Here is a 27,065-nt window from a genome sequence, read left to right on the forward strand (position 1 = left end):
TATTTCTCAACTTGAATATGCTAGTATTATTGGTAGTCTTATATATGTAATAAATGAAACAACCAGACATAGTATTTTGCATAAGCAAACTAAACAATAATTCAGGACTTTAGTATTGGGATGCAATCTTATTGGTCCTAAAGTACCTTAAAGGGACATTGGGTTATGGGTTATTTTATATAAAGAAACTTGTCAACCTTGATGGGTATAACAATGCAAATTGAAATTCAGATAATAATGACTTCATATTTACAAGCGGATGAGTCTTTGCTTTTAGATCTGGGGTAATATCTTGGGCATTGAATAAAAAAACCATCATAACTCAATCCACTATAAAAGATGATCGTATAGTACTAGCAATTGCTAGTATGAAAGTTGAGTGGTTAATGAATCTATTGATTGAGATTTTATTGGGTAGCAAACCCTTACTCCTGTAGTGATTCATTGTAATAATTAAGTTGTTATATATAAACTAGAGAACAATATATACAATGAAAAATCTAGACATTTTAGTCTAAAGCACAATAATATTAATAACTAACTCAAGCAAGAAGTATATTCAGTTGAACATGTGAAATCTTATCAAAATTTGGTAGATCTACTTAGGAAAGGCCTTTCACAAAAAATCATTAAAAGTGCATTTGAGAAAATGAGATTAAAACCTATTAAATAAATTACCCATGATGAAAACCCAACCAAGTAATCCAGGTTGATTGAATTGTTGGTTTAATGGAAAGAACAAGTCACTAGAGTAACTGAGTGAACACTAAAATATTTATGAAGATAGAGAGTATCTTCATGTCTCATAAACATATGATACGAGGATGAATATAATGAGTCTTAATAAGATCTATGGGTTAAATTTGTTAAAGTGGTTAAAACAAGTTTTCACTTGAGGTAGACTCACCTATACGAGTAAAGGCTTGGGTCACCCTCTATGATATTCAAGTTGTTTCTAGAGTACTCATGAAGTGGGATATTGCATAGGAGCTTAAATATATGCATCATTTATCTATTGATGACACATGATTATCCGAAAGAAATGTGTGTGTGAATGATCCTAAAAGTCTATAATAGGGATTAAGTTCAAAGTTTAGCTACTTATTTTCAAGACCATTTGAATCTTGTTCACAATAAGTGGAGGTTCAAACAAAAAATATACCTTTATTTATATATATGACTTTCGTGAACAACTTCATATTTTCTCTATTATAAATTTGATTCAAGTGGTGTATTGTTGTTTGGCTTAAATTTTATATCCTTTGAACCTAACTCTTTTGCCAAATAACCCTCTTTTTGCCTAGTTTTTTGGGAAATAGATTTTGGAGGAAAACTTTACCTTATGAAATATGTTTAGTCTCACATTGAATATTTTTTAAAAACACATTAGGTTTAAAATGTGCAGAGTTGACTTAAAGGGCAAAGTCCTCAAGGGGTTCATCAATTGAACTGTGGACTTTGAATTTCAATTTGATTTTGTCTTTGAACTAAGATTAGGATTTGGATTTGGCTTTGGACTTGGATTTGACTTGGACTTGGACTTGGACTTGGACTTAGACTAGGATTTGGATTTGGCTGGACCTAGCTCGGTTCGGTCTAAGGTCTTGGTCTTACTTTGACCAACTTTTTTATCACTTTTTTTGCATAATTTTATACCGCATAAAATCTCTTAAAAAACTTTTATTTTACCAAACTATTTTGGTGGTTGATTAGGCAGTAAAAGATTATTTTTACATATATGGGGAGCGACACCAAGCCCTAAGGACTGACCTCAACCTCTTTGGTATGTTGGAAAGGCAAGTGGGTGCATGAGGCCTATTGTGGGTGACTGTTCGAGACTAAAATGGGTGCATGCTACCCATTTGGACCTTAAATGGGTGCATGACACCCATTTGACCTTTATGAGTTCATGCAATCTAAACTATTTTGCAGTCTATATAAACTACTCCATCAGGTCATTTCATCAACAAGTTTAGCCTCTTTCTCTCTCTTAAAGCTATTTAGGGTTGTGGATGACCTTTTTAGTGTTAGGAGTGGCTGGTATTACATGTGCTAAACTTGGTTGTATCTTAGAAGTGAGGTTGTATCCAATCTTATTACACTTGGAGAGGCAATTAAGACAACATCATTATTACACACTTCCAAGCTTTAATTCTCACCTGTTTCTAAAAGGAAATTCTAACATAACATAGAGCATGTGGAATGTAATTGCATAAAAATAATCGTTGCCCACGATACATGCTGCTGAAAACTGTGAAACATGCCACATGGCAATCAACTTTTATTGGGCTCACATTCTGAATCAGACACATGTTGGGCAGCCCAAAGGAGTAGCACTGTTTTTTTTATTTTTTGCCCGTACTTTGCAGCAGATCCTTGCTCCTGATTGTGAGATTGAATGGTGGTGATATATGGTGATTAAAGGCTTCACACTTGATCAGCACTCGTGGGAAAGGATGGGAGGGGCATCTTAGGTTTAACAATACTATTTTTTGTGCAACCACATTGCACCTAATCTTTGCTACTGATTGCAATGATGGATGATGGTAAAGGTTTGGTGATTAGGCTTCTCACTTGATCAGCCATCATGGGAAGGATGGGAGGGTCATCTTACTCTTCAAGAGCTTCTTTTAAAGTGGTGAAACAAATATTTATATGAGAAATATATGACAGGTCTACATAATAAATGAAAAAAATATCTTTTTTTTTTATCAAAATGGGTTCATATATCTTTCCCTAGGTAAGCATTTTCTTTCACGTATCTCTTTCAACAGAAAGTGGCTTCACTTTTGAAGGTGAGAAAAAGGTAGGAAAGAAAAAATATGATTTTCTACTGTTCCAGCATGTTTTAAAGAAAAAAGTTTTTTAAAAATGACAGTTTTTGATAAAAAAATTCCTTTAACTGGGGTACCAACAAAAAAAGAATGATTTCACACACACACACACACCACTGAGAGCCTCATCATCGAGTTGTCCTCCTCTTCCTCTTTCGGAAGATGAGTGTCTGCGAACACTAGCACACACAGTCCCGATAGAGCGAGGGTTGCCGAGTTCGGCTATCGGACGATTCTAGAAGCTCTCGCAGAAGTCGAGCTCTCCCGAATTCCAGGTTTCTCCTCTCCCTTTTCCACACTCTCCATCTATTCACTGGCGATATGGAGGACCTCCTTTGGAGCCATGGTCTATGTAGGCTCTGATTCTGGAATCCTCCTATCCTTAGCGTTCAATCCCTCGCAGCAGCAACTGATGAGGATTAATGGCAATGATCGAGATCTAGGTGTTTCATCAATAAAAGTCTCGTCCCCCAAGTTCGTCATGGTCGGGAATTCTGCGATGGAATCGGTGATCATTGTCTCAGAGATCGGTCGGATTCTTGTCCTTGTCGATGGCTTCTTGCATTTGATCGAGTGATATTTGTCTTTGCTGGTTCAAAAAATAGTGTTTCTGAAGGGAGTTAGCGTCGTGGCTCAAAAGTCGAGCTTCATCAAAACTAGTGTCACCACCACCACCACCACCACCATCGGCCTGCAACCGAATGAAGGCAAGAGCTTGGCTCTCACCTGCTCCTGGAGGATGGGAACCAGGGCTGGATGGCCTCTTTGAGATTTAGGCCACCGCGTAGGGCCTTCTATTTTGGAGGGGCCTCCAAATTTTGGAACATGAGCAGAAACTTGTTGGCCAATAAACATGGATCCTCCTCAGAGACACATAGAAAACCCATTACAAGTTGAATTCTGATTGGAATGCATATTGGTTGCTGCTATTTCTACCAACAATCACATTAAGCTTGAATCGATAATAGTAGAGGAGCTTCTGGTCCAATCATAAGGTAATATTGTGGTATTATAATGTAAAGCCAGTTCAATATGGTTGTAGCAAAAACTTGTTGGGCAAGTAACCGTGGATCCATCCCCCCGAACACATCGTCCAAACGTGCCGGGTGGGTGTGGAACAAACATCCCATTGAGCTTATTTGTACTTATAAAAGAAGAATGAGGGGCATCAAAGGACCAAAATTATTCAGCGTTTTAAGAAATTGAAATTGACAAAGCTATATACCATGGACTGCATGTCTGTTTTGAGTTTGTTTTGACCTTTTGGTTTTAAGGGCGAATTACACCGTCACGAACCTGGTAAGTTCTTTCTCAACCACGAATTGCTCTCTCTCTCTCTCTCTCTCTCTCTCTCTCTCTCCCTTCGTTTTCTAGAGTTTTACGTTTTCCACTTCATCTTCATCTTCTTGTTGGTGTCTTTGTTCCCTCCCTATTTTGGTATAGACGGTGGGAGTCGGATTGTGAAGCAGTTAAAGGAGCAGTAGCGAGATCATGCGTTTTCTCCTTTTTTTTTCCTTTTGTGGGTGTGACTGCAAAGGATCAAAAGGTGCTTTGATTTTTATTTACTCTTTGTTTTGATAAGAATGCAGTGGCTGCTGGAGTATCCTGAGTTCAGTTCAAATCCAGTCTATATTGGGGGAGATTCATATTCTGGAATTACTGTTCCTCTTCTCACCCGTGAAATAGCAAGTGGTATTTGCCATTTCTTTTCCGAGTTTCATTCTTGAATTTATGTAGAGCAGGTGTGGAAAAAATATACTTTTGCTTAGAAAACTAAGTTGCATTATTTGGGTTAACTAGGAAGCTAAAAGCTGCACAATGCATGGGTGTGGAACTGTGGATTCTATTCTTTAGTAGGAAAGGAAATGTAACAGAGCTTCTACTCAAGTATCCATGTTATAATGTAAGCAGAGTCCTTTTCTAAATCCAGTTGGTCATATCAAGTGCATCTAGGTCTGGTCAGATTGAATATTAATTCAGATAGATGTAGACTTGAGGAAATATATAGTCGGGATCTTATTGAATACTAATTCAGATAGATATAGACTTCAGTAAATAAACCAGATCTAAGTTATGATTTTTTATGTACACAAGTCATCTCGAACTCGGCTTGTTGAACTCGAGCCCATTATGAGCTAGAATTGAGCTTGTTTGCAAGCCCTACTTGCATTGCTTCTCCATCTTTTTCTAATTATGCATAAAAGCAAGGTTTTTTAGTAGGTGTGGATTCTGCTTGAATCTAGTTGCAATCAGCTTATCGCTCAATTAGGACCTATTCAGCATCTGTATTGTAATTCCACCCAGCCATCCTGTAATTTATTGGCTGTTTATTGCGAAAAATTGACAAGAAATCTTAGGAATCAGTTTTGTTAGCCAACTCTTTCAAATGGTTGTATGGTTATACCTATCAAAGTCAAGACAGAGTAGGCTGGCCAACTCGACACACTATTGCATGAGCCAAGCCAAGTCGAGATACAGTTGCGAAGGTATTTATGGATAAATATAGTTTGTTTTCCTGGCTGAACCTATCTGTAGATGAAATAAATGTGTTGAATCACCAAAAATTAGCAATTTACTCATAGTATCATGTAAGAGAATAGTGAATGGCAAGCCAAAATATTTTCTTATACCTGGAATTTTTTTTCATCATTACATCTGTAGTGGTCATAGCAGCCAAGGGCATTGTAGCCTGAAAATTCTGTAATTGATGCTATGTAGTCTTTGATTCCATGAAAAGAATTCAAGTGGTTGAGGTGTCTCGACAACATGATTGGACAATGTCATATATCCAGTATTGGGTACTATAGTTCCTTAACATTAAAATTGAGCATAATGCTAAATAAGTAAAAATAATCTCAGCAATGATAATGATGACACACACCGAAATGAGGGCTGAGGCAGCAGCAGTTAAGGCTGATATCAGCACTGAATGAAGAAATCAGGATCTAATCCCATGGAGATGATAATGCTTCTTACTGGGCATTTAAAAGAACGGATCAACTTATTCACTGTTGGTTTCCTTGCAGTGAACCAAGAACTCTGTCTTAGGTGGCCTCTGTCCTATATCAGGAATTGATTGCATCCCTGCCCCAATGGAAGCCTCATGAACTCCCAGTTCAAGAGGAACAGGATGGGTTTCTTAGTGGCTTTCCCTTTCTTCAAAAAAAAGTCCCCCTTTTTGCCTCTCTATCCTTTCTCTGCTATTTTCTTTAGAGCTTTCCGAGAATGAGTCTTTTATCTGCTTCATCTATTTGTGAATTTGCTTTAGGAAAGTATTCTATCCAATCCTATCCAACAAGAAGAGAATAACTAAGGCCTCCCTATGTCAAGGAACTCTGTAAATTTTTGGATTAAATATGTTAACTTTTGTTATGCTCTATGGATCTTTTACTGGAGAGGTTATAGTCGAGATCCTTAGCAAATCTTATCCATTGGGATTTACTGTTTTGTGCATAACCATGACCCACTTAATCTTTATATGGATGCTCATGTAGTTTTCCTTGTTGCAGGAAAATTGAGTCCGGGCAGCTTATATCAAGGGATTGGCTTCAACAAGGAAGTTATATCAAGAGGATGATTTGGTGAACTGAATGTTGAACAAAGGCCTTTATGGTGAGACTACCTTCTTTATTTGTATATTTCATCTTTGCATTTGGTAGAATTGCCATTAAACACTGATGCATTAATGTTGTCTATTCATCAATTAACATTCCTTTTGTTCTTTTACCTATTAGAATTTGATTTAAGGTGGGGAACAACCATAGGAGGAGCCATAGTTCTGCAAGGAAGTGGTGGAATATGGTTTCCCACTTTTGGTAGTTACTGAAATTGCTACCTGTATTAGTGAAATGAAAAATCTTTCACCGGTAAGATTTAATCGGGTTCAAATAGTCAGTACAGATACAAGCTTGTGTTTCAGCTCTTACCTGCATTTATTTTCCTTTGATTGGATTGAGAATTTGAGATTTGTTTCTTTTCTTTTTTCCTGCTTTCAATAGCTCCACCCATATTCATTGAAATATTGACATTTTACAAACTAAGGCATCTTGAGGTGCATATATATATGACCATGTGATTACTTGCAGTTTTTTCCTATATTTTTAGCTTGTGTTACACTTTTAAAATGTGTTGCCTCTTGTAAGGATGTTCAGACATGACCAAGAGTATGGCTGCTCGAAACCAGTGAGCATCACAGTGCTTTGATACGTATCCAACCAGCTCTATGGGGAATATCAACACTAGACTAAAGGTTTGTCGAGAATGGTTAATGTTGCAGGTGGGAGAAAACGATCAGCAACAGTAACTATGAAGACAATGACTCCTATGCAGCAGGATTAGATACAATCCTCTATGGCCCACCATAGACATGTCATTTTTTTTCTTTGTAACTATGCTAGTCTTCCTTGGCTTGGCAATTATGAATTTTGAGAAAGCATGAATTTTGGTTTGCTCATTTGCCGACTATGGTTCACTCTGCTCGGATCGTAATTTGAATTAGATTGGTGGCATTTCTTTTATTTTGGATAGTTTGAGTTTAGGAATTGTTATCGTCATCTAAATTTGCGTAGATAGGCTGCTGTTTTTCTTATATTTTGGGCAAAAGAAACATACAGAACAAAAATGCTTTTACAAGGGAAGTGAGATTTGTTCAAACCCAAGCAGCTCACTGTAAAAAGTTGATGCAGTCTAGCTCATAGTCACCAGGTTGTCATGGATTGTGAATGCCCAAAGACCCTTTATGCAAAGGTTTGTTTTATTGAAATTAAAGGATTTTGTTGTGCTCAAAATGATAGATCGTGGTTCATAGGGAATGGTTCATTGGTCAGTGCCCAAGGTACAAAACTTGGTCTTTGGTTTGAAAGATATAAGAATCAGCTTTTTCGCTATGTTTGTTTCCAAAATAACCTTTGGAATAGGTCTTTGGTTGGAAATAACATAAGAATCAGCTGGACAAGCCTTACAGAAAAAGATACTTCACAATGGGGTTAAATAATGCAAGTCTTACTCCATATGCCACTCTGCTGGTGGTGTGATGCATGGTTTATTGTAATAGGTGGTAGGGTATTTCACTCAAGTTTTGTGTTTGTATGTGTGTTTCTTTTCATTGTTTTTATGCCTATTTTCACCTTAACAATAGTTTTGTGGTAGTTTGAGGACTTCATTGTTGACTAGAAGGGAAGGTGGTAGGAGGCTTTGATAAATGTGTAGGAGGGAAATTTTGGGTATTAATGGATTAGTAGTTTTTAATGTTTATAACATTTGTTCTTTTAGTTGGCATTTTGTTTTCTTTTGCAGTGTACATCTATTCTTTCAGAGGTTATTTGGTTAGGAAGAAAGAATTGTATTTTTATAGATAGACATTGCAGCATCAGAGTCATCTGTTCCATTCTGTAGAAGGAATTGACATTGGTTCACAAGAACAAATAACCAAGGCATCGATCTCAGGTGGATTGGTGGTTGCAGAACTGGTAAGGTGCAAACTTGAAATGGAAATTCAAGGGCTCGGTTAGTCATCAAAACCTAAAGCTTGTACGCAGTCTATCTGCTTCATGGGAAAACTGGTGTGTGAATGTGCTAGCGTGTTTGTCTTTGGGTTTAGAAGGTGTGTGTGAGTTAGGTGTGTTTTCTGTGGTGGGTGTCACAAAATGGCATGGAACCCGAGACTCAAGAAACTAAACATAACAACATAGATAAAATTCAGATGCATTATAAAGATGTATTTGGCTAGATACAATAAGTTGTGCAAATACAAGAGAAGAAACAATATATAAAAAGTTAAATATTTTATTGATGTGAAATAAACACAACAAAATATACAAGAAAAACCTCACTACAATACTCATGCCCACACACTCGATGTACATCCATCCTTTCTCACTTAAATACACACATACACACCCTTTATATAAGAGAGTAAGAGAGACAGAAAAGGAAAGGACTAGCCTAACGGCTAGTTGGACCTCCTCTAACTAGCCATTAGGCATAGTCCTACCGGCTAGCTTGGTCAAAACAGTTTCACAAAAAGTAAAAATTATAAAAATATTAGCCATTAAATAATGACTAAAAAATAAACATATAAATGCAAATTAAAAAATGCCTATTCTAACATTACAAGTATACATTTAAGTATACTTGATCTAAATACTAAATACCTAATAGGTATACCAAAGATATACCTAGAAAACAAAAAGGATACAAAGGTATACCTCGGTAACTCAACCACAATATTACATTTATCTTAACAGTGGGTGCATGCATAAGTGTGTGAGTTTGCAGCAGCCTCTTTGCAAGATCATAAAAGTTTTGAATTTCACAGATAACTATGGTTGCAGTACCAATTCACAGGAAGCAAAGACTGATTCCAATCTTTTGTACCTGTTTCTTTGTATAAGATTGGAGCCTATAATAGAAAGTTCATATATTTTGGAAATGACTAACTAAGGTTCTCTCTTTATTTTTTTAATGATAAAGAACCTGTCTAGGAACGTTGTTCACTTAAGGGGGGCCCTCCTAGATAGTAAACCTCGGGTGACTGCCCTTGCCCCGCAAAGGACAACCACTGGGCAAGCCATGGATTTGATCTCAAGGTGTAATCGATCTTGGGTAAGATGAGGTTCCACTATCTTCTTAAGACCACCCTAACCACTTGGGCAACCACGACAAAGAAAATGTAATTTATAATGCTTCTTTTATGTATTCTCATTCATCTGTCTAAGGAAAAAATGTTGGGAGTATTTATGGGTAAGTGGGTAATTATCCAGTTCACCTTCGTGAAATAACACATTTTTTTATATTGGGCTGTAGAATGAGTTTCCTGTATCTTCTTTCCTTCTATTTCTTTCCCCACTAGATGTTTTCCCCTCTGGATGCCCTGTCTAGCTGTAGCTTGTTTTCATTTCAAGATAATTTTTTTATTGGCATCGATAAATGCATATTGTTTTGTGACCCGTCCTAACGGACCGTTTTTCTAGTATTTGTAATGAAGGGAGTTGAGTCCCACAAAATTGAGCCTTAGGTTTAGCTTTCCCTTTAATGAAGATTGGATAAGGGATTCAGCTTTCTCTCCAATATATTTCCAATGATGTTGGACACCAAATGTGGGAATCACGTTTGGAATGATTGAGAAAGTTAAGGCCCAATGGAACTTGGAAGAACCCTAATTTTTCTACATCGCAAGTGTGTGCCCTTGTGCCCATTGAAATCATACATCAGATCTTGTGCAATGCAAAGAGCACGTTTGATGCCAGGGGGAACTTTCCCTCGGGGAAAAAGTTGTGAAGGGGGACCTTGCCCCCTCGCGGCTTTTTTCCCCTTGTTTCTAGGGTAAAATTCTCCCAAAAACTGCAGAAAATCAGGGGGAACTTTAACCCTGTTTGCTAGGCTTTCAGAATTCTCGGCAGTCTGCACACATTAATGGCTTGTCCCATTTATATGGACAGTTGGGTGCGTCCAAATACACTAGGATTAAACTTATAAGATGCCAAAGTTGGGGGGATGAGGTTCTAATGTCACACACACACACACACACACGGTGTGATTTCAGTTTGAACTTTTCTAGCTTCAGCAAAGAGGAAACCTATCCTCCCACATCCTACCCTTCAAATCTTGACAACCGTACGTATTTAGTTCTATGTATTTTGCTTGTTTGATTATGTTCTTTTGTCCTTGGTTTCACAACTCAAAATAAAATTGTCCTTTTCTCCTTTTGCTGGTTCATGAACCCTACGATGTATTGGTTATGAGCATTATATAACTCTGCTGAAGTGGTCAAGTCTTGTGCTATGAATGCATAAGCACGTAAAGGGTACATGAACTCCCAAAGAGGCTTCCAGAGACAAATGCATAGGATCATACAGATAAAAATCTACTAAAACCAGACTTCTATTGTCTCTCATGTCAAGCTTTTGAAGTGTGTACTCGTGCTCTGTCAAGTCCCCTCGAGCTGCCCCCTTATCCCATGACAAACAAGCATGTTGAGAAGCATTTGGTTTTAACTTTAAGATATCTGATGCATCTTACCAAAGAGCAGATCAGGTGATCTGTCAAGTCACTTTAAGAAAGTGATTTGACATCTTCACCGCTCATTGCTTCATCCCACAATACATTGTAGACAGCGAGGATGCCAAATCACTTTTCTAAAAGTGATTCATCTTACCATCGTTGGATTCAATTGCACCTGTTCACCCTCAATAGACAAATCTACAGGGAGGAGGAACTAATTGGTGCCTATAGATTTGTGTGTGTGTGTGTGTGTGTGTGTGTGTGTGTGAGAGAGAGAGAGAGAGAGAGAGAGAGAGAGAGAGAGAGAGAGAGAGAGAGAGAGAGAGTTGGTTGGAGCCCTGACAAGGGTAGTTATGGACAGCCTGTGTTTGTTAGTGTGTGCTTGGCATTTTAGTAAATTGTGAAATGTAAAGAAGGGTCATATTGGCATCTACACAAATAGGGCTTGGCTCGCTTATGTTCGGGCTTGGCCCTCTTAATTACCACTGAAAGGTTGTGGAGCTCATGCTCATATTCGTATCTAGATGAGCCAAGCTGAGCTCGAGCATGGCCTCGAGCTAGATGAGCCGAAGATGAAAAGGGCATGTGTTTTAGAGAATTCAACCAATGAGATTTGATCCCCAAACCCCCATTTTGAGAGCCCTCTACTTAGGGGTGTCACAGGCCTGGTTTACCCGAACCAAACCCCTATAGGGTCCGGGTATGGTGATAAATAAGAAAACCTGATTAAAACCCGGGTCCAGACCCAAAGGTCTGATTAATACATAGACCGAGGTATATTTTGCAAAATTTTATACCTGACCACCCAACCTGAATTCCGATTAAGACCCACAATTTTTCAATGTAAAAATGATAAAAAATATGGTTTTGGTTTGGTTCATGTAGTTCTTATCGGGTCTGGGTATGGTTTTTTATAGTGGAGCCGATTAGACCCTATTCTAGACCCGATACCATATCCAAAAATCTGGTCCAAGTCTGGTTCCACCTGGGTTCGAACCAAACCCGACCCGTTGACACCCCTACCTCTACTATATCCAGCTGTATGATGTTACAGTTTATGGCATACATTACACTTGAAACCTACATTTTATTTACATGAGTTCACCTGAGCCTAGCAGAGCCAAACACTTTGTTGGTGCTCAACTCATCTAAGCTAAATGAGCTGCTCATGACTCCGCTCTCCAGCTACAAGAACCGAACAAAAACAAGTTCATGGCAAGCCGAAGAGAGCTGAACCGTGAGCTGCTCAGTTCATTTCGCAGTCCTATATACAAATATGAATGAGTAGTTAGCAAGGTGTGATGAAACACTAAATTGTGTTTAACTGTGCTTTATAGAGCAGTCGTGCATGTCTCATAATGATCATATTTGCTTTAGTGTGTATATGAAGCATCCTAGAATGTGAAGTGTCTAGAGTATATGAAATGTCAAGAGTCACTCGTTAATGTGCTTAGCATGCTCCTAATGATCATTAATTTTAAATTGATTAGAGTTAAGAGTACAAAGTTACTACAAAAGTGACTAAAATTACTTCGAAAGTGTGCTAAAAGATTCCCATCAGTATGATAGAACAAAAAAATAAAATTGTGATTAAATAATGTTCATGGTGGTAGGACATCTAGAGTCATGCACGTCCTCATAATGGTCATATTTGCATGTAGTGAAAAAATGAAGTGCAAAGTATAGGAGTGTCAAGAGTCATGCGTTGTGCTAACATGTTCTTAGTAGTTACTGACCTTAATCATGTAAATTTGTGATTAGTATTAGAGTATAAAGAAAGAAGCTAGAAAGTGCATGGGCATTTTTGCAGCACCCATGTGAAAACTAGATTTTCTCAAGATCCTGTCAATGAAAATCACGGTACATCACTTTTCTCATGTTTTTACAAACAGGAAAAAGTGCAAGTTGGGATTATGATTCTCACTTTAGAATACTCCCTTGAAACTTGAAATGTTACTAGACTAACCTTGTGACCAACAATCACATGCATCTTGAACTTTCGCAAGCGTGATTGCTCATGCCAACTGTGACCAAAACAAACATGTTACAAAATAGCCTTGGAAGTATGTACAAAGGGTTCCAACTATATGTATTAAGTGTTGAAAAATGTAAATTTTATACTTTTAATATATGTATATATATATATATATATATATATATATATATATATATATATATATATATATATTTTATAATTTATAAATTTCAATTTACCAATATTTTCTCGAAACAAATTTTTTTTATTTATAGCAAGATTTTCCTTTGCCGAGAAAATCCCAGTACAAAGATTTGTGACTTTTTTTTCCAACCAAACTACACCTCATCAGGATGAGAGAGCCTAGAAGACCTACTCCCGCTCAATAGGGATTTAAGCCAGTAGAATCTTATCAAATGCATATGCTTTGATGTCACTAACCATACAGCAACTTGTGATTTCAATCATGGTTGCTTTATTAGTGCTTATCCAACTGGATCCATGGAACCCAAATCATATCCAAATTGGATGTATTTTTACCTGGACACAAAAGTACACTTTATAGATATAAAGATAAAGCCAATATCAGAAACAGAGGCACTTTGCAAGCCTCATGAAATAGCTGCTTTAAGCATGCTTATCCAATTGGATGTATGGAAACCAAATCATATATAGATTTTTTAAGTGTTAAAAGTATGTGCGATTCTTTATCATTTACCAATGATAAACGTGACCCCATTCTTTGGCTTCCTTCCCTACTTGACACGACTACACTCTACAGGGATTTCCTTAAGGATAATTAGGTTATCTACCACATCTTGTTGAGCACCACTCATGTTTGAAATAGGCTGGCAATGATGTAATGATGGAGTTTGATCATCACCCTTTTTACATAGTGCTCGAGAGAGAGAGAGAGAGAGAGAGAGAGAGAGAGAGAGAGAGCATGTATCACAGTCCCATAAGCTATAGGAATCAGGCTAGTTTTTTCTGTGCTTCACCAGACCTGGGCCAACTGTCAACCAGTACATTAAATTGTTTTATAACTAAAGAAAGGCCCCTTATTGGGAAAAGAATAAATAAATAAAAGGTAAATCTCAAACTTGATTGGACATATAGTTTGATCAGAACAGCAGGGATAATCAGGTGCAATCACATTGCACACTTTGAGTGTGTAGCTGCACTTAAGTGCCTTCCATCTCCATCAACAAAAGATGGGGGCAGCGGTATACTTAAGTGTGCAATTTGATTGTACCTGATCTGCCTGTCAAGAGCTGCCCACCTATCTAGGGGCGAACATGATTATCTGAGGCTTTTCAAACATTCCAAACCATAGTTGGCAAACTCTGCAAGTAATTCCCGGAATTAATCTGTCTTTAGTGATGAAGCAAAGAGGATATCTATCTAGTTTTATTTTTTTTTGAAAAAAAGAGTACATATCTAGTAGGCAAGTGCAAATACCTGATGGTGTTTTCACCCACAATTCTAAAAAACAAGGGTAGTTGATGTAAATTTTTTTAACGATCCAAAATATCAATGGTTTTTTAGTATCATAAAAAAAAGAACTCTTGGTGCCCATGTCCCACCAAAGGATACATATCAAACCCAAGTTGCCTTATTGGAAGTGGACAGACAAAAGATAGCAGTGATGGATGACTTTGTGCATGGTAGTCATGAACTTGACTGAAGTTGACAGAATATGACACAAAGGTGGTTGGTGGTGCTTAATCTTAGTCCTTTTGTTGAATATGGTGGGCATGAGGTGCATGGGCAAGCTTGGTGTTGTCAATGGTAGATGGGAAGTGAGATGGTGGTCTAAACTAAAGAGTGTGACGCCTCACACTTATCTCACCAATAATGGCATTGTAATTGCGTGTTGGTGACCAACAGTGTGGCAAGGTGATGGGCAGGCTTTTGACCTGTATGAGCCCAGCACACCTTGTTCAAAAAGGCTGCCACGTGTGGCGATGTCATTAGAGGGAGTGCTAAGATGGAGACCTAATGGGCATAGAGACAGGATCAGGTGAAAGGTAATCTAACACAGGTGCCCCGGATGCTGAATGGCAGCCCAAGCCCTATAATTGGATAATTTACCCCAAAGATGGGCCTCACAAAAATTTTCTGAAAAATGAGAAAGGTGGTGGTGCTAGGGTTGCCATCCATTTCATGGTTGAACGGCATCCAAGGGGATGAGGCACCCGTGGCCTCTGTCATACTGGCATGACAGTCAATTGACACCCATCAAACTGCCACCTTCTCTCTCTCTCTCTCTCTCTCTCTCTCTCTCTCTCTCTCTCTCTCTTGAGTGGTATTTTTTTTTTTTGGCTCCATCGAGAAGAAAAAATAAAAAGTCCCCTCAACTCTCAAAGCTAGGAATGGCAGTGGGGATGAGGGACAAGGTCTCCACTCCCGCGCTGTCTCAAAATTTTGCCATCCATCTTTGCACAGGTTTTGATTTTAACCTCCATCCCTGTTTCATGTCCATCTCCAATCCCAACCGAGTGAGGCGGGGCGAGGCCCCGTTTCTCTTCGGTTCACAGCCATCCCTAAAGGCATTTTAGTTATTTTACTAACAGGGAGTGGAAGTGAAGCAGGAAACGCAAGTCCATCCCCACCTCCATCCCTGCACTGGTTTTGATTTTAACCTTCATCCCCCGCCTCTATTCCCATTTCATGTCCTCCATCCTCCGTCCAAACAGAGCGAGGCGGAACGAGCCCCGTTTTCCCCCGGTCCACTGCCATCCCTACCCAAAGTGGCAATAATCGCAAATCTTGTTCTCATGAAACATTAACGTGGTCTTTCAAGAAAAAATAAATCTTAATGCAGCATGAGGAAGTTGGCGTAGTAGGATTAGGCCTTGACTGTTAAGCAGGCCATCAAGGTTCGATTCCTACACCTCATTTCTACCAACTGACATTCAGCATAATACCATAACCCTCAAAGGCGAGGAAGTTTTATGCTTCTGAGATTATGACTGTTAGCATGGCAGGCTGAGCGAGTACAACCAAGTCTTCGATCTCAACTGCGGTTTCTTCAAATAATAAATCTAAAAAAAAGCATCATGAAAAAATAATATTTTTAAGTTTTCTTAAAAAATCTAGACAAAACGGTGGCATATATAAAATACATAAAATATATACAATATATGTAAAAATATGAATAAAAACATAAATAATATAAGAAACAAGAGAACACTATTTTTATCATGATCATAATATCACAATAAAAATGAATTATTTTTAAAATAATTGACATTTTGAAACATTGTACTTTTCTGACTATCAACCTTTGGAATGTCACGTTAAAACCATAAGTATTTTCAAACATATAAGGATATTTGTGATATAGCCCACCACCCTTCGCTCTAAAAATTAAAATCTCTTTTTCAATCTTTAAAAGTTGAATCTCTATCTCTCTCAATCAGAGTATCTTTTGCTAGACACGATCATATCTAGATTTTGCAGTTCGGTCATCCCACGTCCCCATCAATCAAGGTTCCTAATTCAGGTTTGTGGGTAAAGAAAACATTTATTGTCTCAAAAATAACCAAAAAACATTTATGATCCTACAAAATATGATTATTTTATTGTTTAAATGAATACATCACAATCGTACTATGATATAATGATCTTATTGCTTGGGAACGACTGTTTATCTTTTTTTTGTTGTATTTTCCATTTTTTTTAAAGGCAAGCTGGGTTAAGCAGACACCTACCAGTTATACAACTATACCACTGGGTGTTGAACCTGCAACTTCACAAGATAAGGTGACGTACACTAGCTGCTCTTACCAGATAAGCGGAGTGCCGTTGGTGTATTTTAGATTTTTTTTCTTTTGCCAAGACATAGGGGTTTTGGCACTTCGGCAAGGGTTCCTCATCATAAAAAAAACTGTTCAGATTTGAAAGACTAAAAAGTACAGCCAGATCTACAATAACCAACCAGTGTTTAGATCTTATTCTACTCAAAGAAAATAATTTGCCCTTTCAATAATATGGGTCTTGGATTGCTTCGGGTAGGTTAGGTGTCCAACACAAGGTTGGTTACGATATCAACCAAGACCCTAAACTGGTTGATACCAATCAATGTTCTAATTCTACTTGATTCACTTTAGCATCATTGGTGACATCATGTCCCAATTGTAGCTTTTGAAATGGAAGTTGTCATGTCATGCTCACATGTGACATCTCTCACATACTCAACAAGCGAATTTCAAATCAAAGACTATAGACTAGTGCTTTGTTTCATGGTAGCATTCTCGTCTCCTTACAAAACTTCATTATTAGGTTAGCCATATGCTTGACATGTTCATAGCAGCAAAAAATGATCTCTTTTTGTTTTGATATCTTTGTCATCAACCATGATAAAAACCCTAATGGACTTTTGTAGGGGCCTTTCATAATTTTTCAATAAAATTTATAGACATTTAAAAAAATAAATTTTTGTTTTCTTCAAGAACAATTTTATATTATGGCAAGCAATTGTGATTTGCACGACTATATTGTGGTATTAACTAGTTGTTTACAAGATGGTCTCATCTGAAAATTAAAATATAAATTATGTTAAATTGATATAAAAAAATACCAACCTGAAATCTTTTGGATGCCTTTGATATCTCACATATCAAGTTAAGATAAATATGAAGATGAGGCTTTGAGAAGATGGACCTACTTATGGTACCAGTATAAAAAAATCACTCGAGAACTCAACAAAAAACCATAGAATGTGCAACCTACATGCTTGTAGGAGACTTCTTTGAGTTAGAATTGGCTTAGTGAACTTTGGTTTTGGACAATTATTAGTCTGTATGTATGTATACTGGGTAAGCAAAACTTTTTCTAATACTTGTTCCAATACCCAACATGAACACACCATACAAGCCAGACCTCTATTACATCTTTCCATGTAACTTATGTTAATATATGATAATAATTATATATTGAGTGAAAGCCATAATTTATCAAACAAGTCTTTATAATTCATATTTTTATATCTCAATAATTTTTCAAGAGTCTTAGTTTATTAATTAATGTTAATTAATAATAGTTTAGCTTGATTTTGAAGGCCATATGGGATTTCTTGTCTTAATGAGAGAAGGGGTCTCCAACACTATAAATAGGTGTCTCACCTTCGGGAGCGTTAAGAATAATGAGTCACGATGGACTCTAATGGAGGAGGAGGATTTCTATGAAAACAAACCAGATAAGGTTGTTAAATCTTATCTTGGTAAAGCTCATCTCCAACAATATTCAGAGTCTCAAGAGAACAAGAGTCATCAAAAGAGTCCAAAACCAGATTGTATCTTCTCAAGATGAACTTTGTCCTCCAAAGACTCTCATTGATGTAACTAGTATATAATGCAAAGAAACCCCTCTCTCTCAAAATCGTCTAGAAAGAGAGAACTTGTAGATGTAGGTCATATTGACTGAACTACATAAAATTGTGTGTGCTTTGTATTTTTGTTCTATCATTTTTGTGTGCATCCATAGTTTTTATGGTATCAGAGCCTAAGTGTCTTGATTCCCATGTCAGTGTGTTTTGATTCCTCTGCATGTTAGTTTCATTCTCCATGACCTTCAGTTCTATGACAACTTCATTGCCAGTTACCTCCCTAATGCCAAACCCTTCTATTCAATATAATGCATTCTCGTCTTTGGTGTCTATTAAGCTTGACAGACACAATTATCTGTTATGGAAATCACAAATTAAAGCAATTATGTTCTCCCAAGATCTGTTCCAATATGCTTATGGATCATTCCCTGCTCCATATTAATTTGTTAAAGAAGAAAATAAAACAAAGCCAAACTCTGATTTCCTTATATAGAAGAGAGCAGACCAACTGACCTTGAGTTGGATCTGTGCCACTGTTACTAAGCCTGTGTTAGCCCAAATTGTTTGAATCTCTATTGCACATGAAGCATGGTCTATGTTAGAATGAGCATATTCTTCTTAACCAAGTGTTTGTATTATCAAATTAAAGAAATAACTCCATGACATCAAGAAAAAAGAGAAGATCATGATAGAGTATCTTAATCATATAAAGTTTCTATCAGATTCCTTATGTGCTAGTTGTGAATCTGTTTCTGATGATAACCTTGTTTATTATACTTTGAACAGTCTCTTGAGGGATTATGAGAGTTTTGTCACAACAGTTACCACTCGTGATGCTTTACCCACTTTTGTGAATATTTCTAAAATGTTGCTCAATCAAGAAAAGAGGCTTCAAATGCTTAACCAACCTTCTCAAGGAGAATCTGCCTCCACTGCCTTTTTCTTTTAGAGAGGTAATGGCAGAGGAGGACCTCCAGGTAGAGGTAGATCTAGGAGGCTAGTCGATTTTTTGAAAAACTACCAAAATAACCAGAGTGGTCAATTTAGTTCTTACCCCACCCGCAAAATAAAAAAAATGGGCAAGTTATTTTCCAGAGTGATCAATTTGATAAAACAGAATGTTTTGTTAAAGCTCTGTTGGAACTTATTCATGTTGATTTGTAGGGATTGGTGTCCACTCCATCTCAGGAAGGTTTCAAATATTATATGTTACGTGTTGATGAATTTTCAAAAAAAAAATGGATTGTTTCCATTGAGTAGAAAATCGGATGTATGCCTTTGCTTTGTCAATTTTAAGAATATTGTAAAAAAATAACTTGAAAAATAAATTAAAAAGTCAAAATTTTTGGGTAGATGCCTTTAAGACCGCCATCTATGTCATTAACTGGTTACCCTCTTCAACTCTGGGTCAGAAATCACCTTAGGAACTCTTGTTCAATTGAACCTCTGGTTATGAACATCTCAAAAATTTTTGATGTACCTATTATCTATACCTTGTCCTATATGCCATATCCAAACTTGAACCCAAATCCAATCCATGCATTTTTGGGGGCTATAGATGTAACCACAAAGGATATATGTGTTATGATCCTGTGACTTGAAACCTTTGTTTTAAACATGTGATCTTCGATGAAGAAAATTTTATTTATGTAAGAAATAAACAGCCTTTCACATCAAAAGAAGTGTCCAATTACCTAATCCAATAGAATATCAATAACTGTGTAACTCACCCAGTGAACCGCCCACACATGAACCATTTGTTCTTGAACCAAACATGTTTATACACAAATATGTATCTCCTATTGTGTTACCCCTAGAAGATAGATCCATCGAAAACTTTTTGTCATCCTCATCTTCCAGATTGAACCGCATAGTAGACCTTTCCAACCACACACCTACTAGAATCCATCATATGGCTACCGGATCCTAAGATGGAATCTTGAGGCCTAAATTGTTCTTTGGATCCAGACATCCTATTGCTCTTCTCAGTGAAATTAATTAGGATGAACATGAGCCTTATAATTTTTATCAAGCCAATATAGATCCTAGGTGACATCAGGCTATAGAAGAGATCAAAACTCTTCATCAAAACCAAAACTTGGACTCTTGTTCCTTCATAAAATGCTACAAATTTAGTTGGGTGTAAGTGGATTTACAAAATAAAAAAGCATGCAGATAAAACCATTGTTAGGTTTAAAGTCTGTCTTGTTGCCAAAGATATAGTCAGTATGAAGGCATTGACTATTTTGAGACCTTTAATCCTATCATTAAACCCACATATGTGAGAATGGTGCTATCTATTGTTGTTGGTTTAGGATGATTAGTTCATCAATTAAATGTCAATAATGTTTTTCTTTATGACATCCTAAAAGAAAAAGTATACATTTCTCAACCACAAGAATTTGAGAATAAAAGTTATCTCCACTATGTATGTAAACTTGATCGGGCTTTATATGGTCTAAAACAAGCTCCAAGAACCTAGTTTGAAAGACTCCATCTGTATTTGAAAAAAAATGGTTTTATTGAGTCTAAAGTTGATCTCTCTTTATTTGTCTATCACACCAGTCAACTTCACATGTTTATCTTGATTTATGTTGATGACATTATCATTAGAAGAAATTCTTAGGATGAGGTCAATCGTATACTATAAAACTTTGGGTTTGAATTTTCTATCAAAGATCTAGGTTCATTGCATTATTTTTTGGAATTAAAATTATTCTGGACTCTACTGATGGAATGGTTCTATGCCAAAGAAAATATATTTTGGATATTCTAACCAAAACAGGTATGATAGATTGCAAGCCTATAGTCACCCTTGTTGCGCCTAATATGGTGTTATCTAAAACATGAAAGAATCTTGTTAGAAAATGCCACTGAGTACAAAAACATTATTGGAGGTCTCTAATATGTTACGTTTACTCTACCTGACATAACTTATGTGGTCAATAAAGCATGTTCGTTCATGCATGAATCAAATCCAAGTTATTGGGCTCATGTTAAGTAGATTTCTTCAATACTTGAAAGGAACCATCAATATGAGTCTACAAATTAAGAAATCAAATTCCTTGCAACTGAGTGTCTATTTTGATGCTAACTAGGCTGGATGCTAGAAAGTCCACAGGACACAATTTAACATTTCTGGGTTCAAATCTCTTATTCTGGAACTCAACCAAATAGTGAATTGTGGCCAGATCAAGCACATAAGCCGAATATAAAGCTATAGCTAGAACAATTGCTGAGTTAGTTTGGCTCAAATAGTTGGCATGGGAGCTCAATGTTCCTTCATGTAGGCCTCCTACTTTATGCTATGATAATCTTGGAGCCATATATCTTGCAACAAACCCGATGTTTCATGCTTAGACCAAACATATAGAAATTGATTGTTTGAGAAAAAGTTGCAAATGGTAAAATTAAAATTTAATTTGTCTCAACTCAAAGTCAAGTTGCATATGTTTTCATAAAACCTATGGTCAGTCACTCATTTCAGAGACAAGCTCAATCTTGTGGAGATTGCCTTGAGGGAGAGAGTCAAGAATACTAATGAAAACCAGTTAGACATATGCTTCACATGTTCATAGCATCAAGAAATGATCTCCTTTTGTATATCTTTGTCATCAAGCCTTTGATCAGAACCTTAATGAAAACCAATTATTCTGCATGGTCATTGTTTTCAACTTGTTCATTATTTTTTGCTTGTTTACTATCAATAGTATTAATGATATTAATATCAATATCCACATTGGTATCAGTATTATATTAAATTATCACATTGGTATGATATAATATCAATATCCACATTGTTCATGTTTAACGAATCCTTTGAGGAGCTCCTCCTCGTCTTCTTCAAAATCCTAGTCAATAGTTAGCATCTATAACTATTAACTATATGACAAACCTTTCTTTTATTTCTTCAAATTTTGTTGATTAAGCATGAACAATTTCATACAATGTTTTTATTTGTAGGGATTATGTAGACCATAAGCTTAACCGAGTTCATAAATTCTAATATTCCTATTCACAATAGAAATATCGTATTTTTCTATTGCCTAAGTTTGTGAATTGGTCTTGCCAAACATTTCTCCATTCTTTTTTTCATTATTTAAGAGAATTTTTGGATTAGCATTCTCATTTCTGAATATGATGCAAGGATGGTTGAGCATTGGCAATGAAGTATATTTAAGCTCTAGTTCCATAAATTTAAATAGAATGAATTAATAAAATTATGAATACTAATAAAATTTTCTTTTGTGTAATTTGTATGATTAGATATAGGGCACAAGGTAAGGATGAGGATATAGGTATGACCCAAGAAGCAAGGTGCAGAAGATATCAAGGAATTTAGACCAATTTTGTTATTATGTTCAATTTATAAGATCCTTGTAAAAGTATTAACAAATTGGCTAAAATGTGTTAGCATTTCTCAATTTGGCCATACAATATCGCTTTCAAAAAATAATTTTAATCAATGCAAAGCTATTCCTTAATATTTTATCATATAAATGTTTTTTTGAAACATAATTATAAATTATTAAAAACTGTTAAAACTATTAGAATGATATTTGTATGTGTTTGGTTTGCGTCAGCTTGCCATAGCATGTCTCTATGCTGTAGCTTTCCTTCTTTTATCCCTTTACATTGTGTGAATCCATATTTTTTTGAAGAAATAAAATAAATTTTTAAATGAGTTTTCAAAATAGTTCCTGATTTGTAAAAGAGTGATTTGACTTGATTTTTATCTTGTTTGAAAGCTAACACTCTCTAGTTTAAATAAACTTTTGGATAAGTCTTGAGGATGTCATTTTAGGAGTCAAAATATAATTAAACAAATACTTGTCCATTAGAATACCTAGAACACCTTATTTTGAGAGGAATTCATATAGAAAACTATTTTGGTCAAAATTGAGGTGTCTACACATAGTTATGATAAAGTCTAAATCATATTTGTATGCAATATTTTTTATTAAAAGAATTATTTGCTGCGTTACATAGTTTGAGTATAGTTACCAAGGTACAATACAAGAAGTGATATGTGGAGCAAAAGCGGGGAAGCGAGTGTTAAAAAGTAGTATGAAACAATGATTCATCTTAAAAACAATAGTGAAAGCGTGCGAAAAATGAAAAAGGTATAGGAAAAAGAGGAAAACGAGTAGGAAGCGAAAAATATTAAATATCACCTAAAACAAAAAAAAAAGCAAAACAATGGACAAACGAGTGGAAAACCATAGAAACCAAGTGGAAAAGGAAAAGAGAAGAGAGAGAAGCATGCTTCCCTAAAATAGAAAGCAACTAAGCATATTGCTTTCTGCTTTGGCAGCAAGCTTCTCCCCCGTAGAGAGGTGCTTCCCCTAACTATGTTTGGGATAGTTTGGGGGCATGAATAAAGAATTGTAGATGTTGGTCAAATCTGAAGGACCACTTGTCTTTTAAAAAGAACCTCCCTAGAAAGGGGCCAGATGGCTGTCTAATCCCATCTTAGCTCTCAAGGGCATACCCACCAAGCAAGTCATGATTTTAAACATGAGATATTCAACTATAAACAGAATCTTAATTCAATCACCTCATGAGCTACCCTCTAGTGGTTGAGGATAAACCACAATGGAATTGTGATTATAGAGAACTCCCAGATAAAGAGAATTGTTGGTAGTTGAGTTTTCATTGATGATGCATTACCGAGAAAGGAAAGCAATTCTTTTAAGAGAAGCAAGAGTTAATTAGGTACATAAAGTGGTTACTATTTTAGTGAGTTTTCAAAAAGCAATGGGGGAGAGTAAATGTGCCACTAATAAATGATGAAACCATTTTAAGTGGATCAACGTATGGCTCTCGATTTTTTCTTTTGAATTCAAAAGAAAACTGACCAATTTTATGTTGGTCCTAAGGTACAATCAATTGAGAGTTTTATTTTTTATTTGAAAAGCAAGCTGGGGTTAGGCAGACACCCACCAGTTATTCAACGTGCCACTGGGTTTTGAACCAGCAACGTCCCACCACAGGGAAACATGCATTGACAGCTCCTATCAACCACGTGGAGCCCCCGTTGGTCAATTGAGATTATTTTGGTTAAGCATAAAATGAGAATGAAAAGTAGAAAACATACTATTAATGTATGAATATGGACTCCCAATGAATATGGACCTTAGCCAAAATCTTTAATGCATGCTAACTTTACACGAAGCCATTATTAGTTCGTACTGAGAGGTAGAAAGGAAATTGAAATCAGTAAAATTGGAGAGAGAGAGAGACTCAAAATTTTGGGCAGGTGATTTTAACTTTAAAAAATCCTTTTTATAAAAATGACAGTCAAATTTGATGTGTTTTCTTAAAAATTCTATAATTTTTTATATTCTTGACATGTCCAAGATCATAATTAACCAGTTTTTGAATATAGTTTTAACCATGCACAAAACTCACAAAGTTTGTACAAAATATTGTTCCATTTGTCGGGTGCCGCAAACTCTCACTTAAAATGATGCCCATATTTTTTTATGCAGACTTTTCTTAAGTTTGCATATATTTTATGCAGACTTTCTCAAGTTCGCATATATTTTATGTGGACTTTCTCATCCTTGCTTATATTGTTCATTGTTTGCATATTTAAGCTTTCAGATGACGTTTCTCAACAATCACTTAGATGACTCAAAGTGGGTTCCTACTAATTTGACTCTAAAGATCACATCTTTATATTCAGAATTTTACAAATATAGCAGAATAAAAGTGGTGAAAATTGAAGTGAACTCTATGCTCATGGACAAATCTGCGCATACCTTATATATATATATATATATATATATATATATATATATATATATATATATATATATATATATATATATATATATATATAGAGAGAGAGAGAGAGAGAGAGAGAGAACGTAGGTGCTTAATGATACGTGCTTAATGAATTTACACTAGACTCTTGAAAATGAGTCTGAATCGATTACGTGTTGCTTAGATGCTAAGTGTTGCTTAGATGCTAAGGTTAGACTAAGATGCTACTGCCTTTCTAGAAGTAGAAGACGCCAGTGATGTGCAAAGGCAAAATATCTACAGTCACTTTCATGAAGTTCCTCTTTTTCTTTCATGTTGTTGTCGGTAAATTATTGTGATTTGGTCGTTTGACTTAATGAGTGATGCTTGAGTTACTTAATTTCCTAAGATGGGGGTGGGGAACTCGATCGGTTTATTTTTCATATCATTTAAATCTAAATCTCGAAATGCAAAAGTTAATTTTGGTTTGAATGCTGACCAACTCCATTATATACCTCAAAATCTGCTTTTATCTATGCATCTACCATTTCCTTTTATAGATTTTTCTTTTTTTAATTGCAATTAACAAACCACTTATTCTCATAATCTCTCTCTCTCTCTCTCTCTCTCTCTCTTGCGAATGGATCAAACTTGGCCAAGGTTGGATCAGGTGATATAAGTCAAAACACAAAGTCTTGGGTTTTGAAGTACCTGTGTCCATGGCCTTCATCACCACGAGGGGTGTCAGGGGGTCGGGTTTGGTTTGGACTCAGGTAGAATCAGACTTGGACCAGATTTTTGGATATGGTATCAGGTTTGTACATAAGACTAATCGGGTCCACTATAAGAAAAACCATTCCCGGACCCTATAAGAACTACATGAACCAAACCCGGATCATACCCGGTAAAACCATATTTATTATCATTTTTACATTGAAAAATTACGAGTCTTAATCAAAACTCGGGTCGGGTCCAAGTCTGGTATAAAATTTCACAAACTATACCTGCGTTCATGAATTAATTGGACTTTTGGATTCGAATGCGAGTCTTTTTATTTATCACCATACCCGGACCCTATAGGGTTTGGTTCGGGTAGGGTCCCGGTAAACCAAGCCTGTTGACACCCCTAATCACCACCATTCATTGTGCAAACAGTGGGACCCATTAAAAAGTTATAACATCATCATTACACAAAGATGAAGGGCACAGACAGCCGCGATCGCAAAAACACAAAAAAATATTATTTTGACATATCACCTAACCCGACTTCAACTTAGGCAGACCTTTTGACCTGAACCTGATACGATATTATAGGGCATGATTATTCAACAGAATAGGATTGTATTTTTATATTGGGTTCAAACTTATATTATATGGTCAGACCATCTTTTCATCCATTCTTTTCATTGAATCTTTATTCAAATCCATATGAAAATTTTATATTGTACCAAACATGCAAACAGATCCAAATTGATGTTACCAACGGGGGCCCGCGTGGTTGGTAGGAGCTGTCCGTGCACGTCTCCTTGTCCTGGGACGGTGCAGGTTCAAACCTCAGTGGCACTATTGAATAATAACTGGTGGGGTCTGCCTAACCCCTGCTTGCCTTTCAAGAAAAAAAAAATTCAATTTGCTGATTTTAGAATAGCAAGCTGGGGTTAGGCAGACCCCAAGCACTTATATCAAGTCAGACCAAAACTGCATCACTTATAGAGACCAATCATGTGGTTTATCCTTACGATATGGAGCTAGTAGTGGGTCCGCCCGCTAATGGGTCGGGTTTTGTCCCGGTTCTTAACGGGTTCAGGTTTGAAGAGAAGCTCATGGCCCAGTCCATTGGCCCAATGGGACAATGTGAAGCAGGCCGGGTCCGGTCCGGCCTAACCTAATCTTAAAATTCCTAAATACTTGAGTGAAATTATGGGTTAATAAGAGAATAGTAAGCTCCGATGCAATTAATTATTAATTAGTGAAATTAATTAGGCAAATAATAATAATTAACAAATAGCAAGTTTTCATGCAACTAATTAAATAAATATTAATAGTTATTTTAATAATTAATTTTTAAAAAATTTATATTATTAAAAAAATTAATAAATAACCCAGGCCCATCGGGCCGGCTAGGACCGAAGCCCAAACCTAAAAATATGGCACAATTGCCCACCCCTAATTGAAGGAC

At 36.4% G+C, this 27,065-nt stretch overlaps 1 long non-coding RNA gene across 2 annotated transcripts; it reads left to right on the forward strand.

The window, feature by feature from the left end:
- Positions 1-2,938: 2,938 nt before the first annotated feature.
- LOC149815547 (uncharacterized) lies at positions 2,939-7,262 on the forward strand. 2 transcript variants are annotated; one of them, XR_016428024.1, is made up of 3 exons: positions 2,939-4,526; positions 6,344-6,446; positions 6,977-7,262. It is a non-coding gene; the product is annotated as an uncharacterized LOC149815547 (long non-coding RNA). The 2 variants fall into 2 exon arrangements; XR_016428025.1 differs by having other exon boundaries at positions 6,986-7,262.
- Positions 7,263-27,065: the final 19,803 nt, after the last annotated feature.

The sequence above is a fragment of the Nuphar pumila genome, chromosome 15, assembly GCF_984573655.1.
Source record: "Nuphar pumila chromosome 15, dmNupPumi1.hap1.1, whole genome shotgun sequence".
NCBI classification, from domain to species: Eukaryota; Viridiplantae; Streptophyta; class Magnoliopsida; order Nymphaeales; family Nymphaeaceae; genus Nuphar; species Nuphar pumila.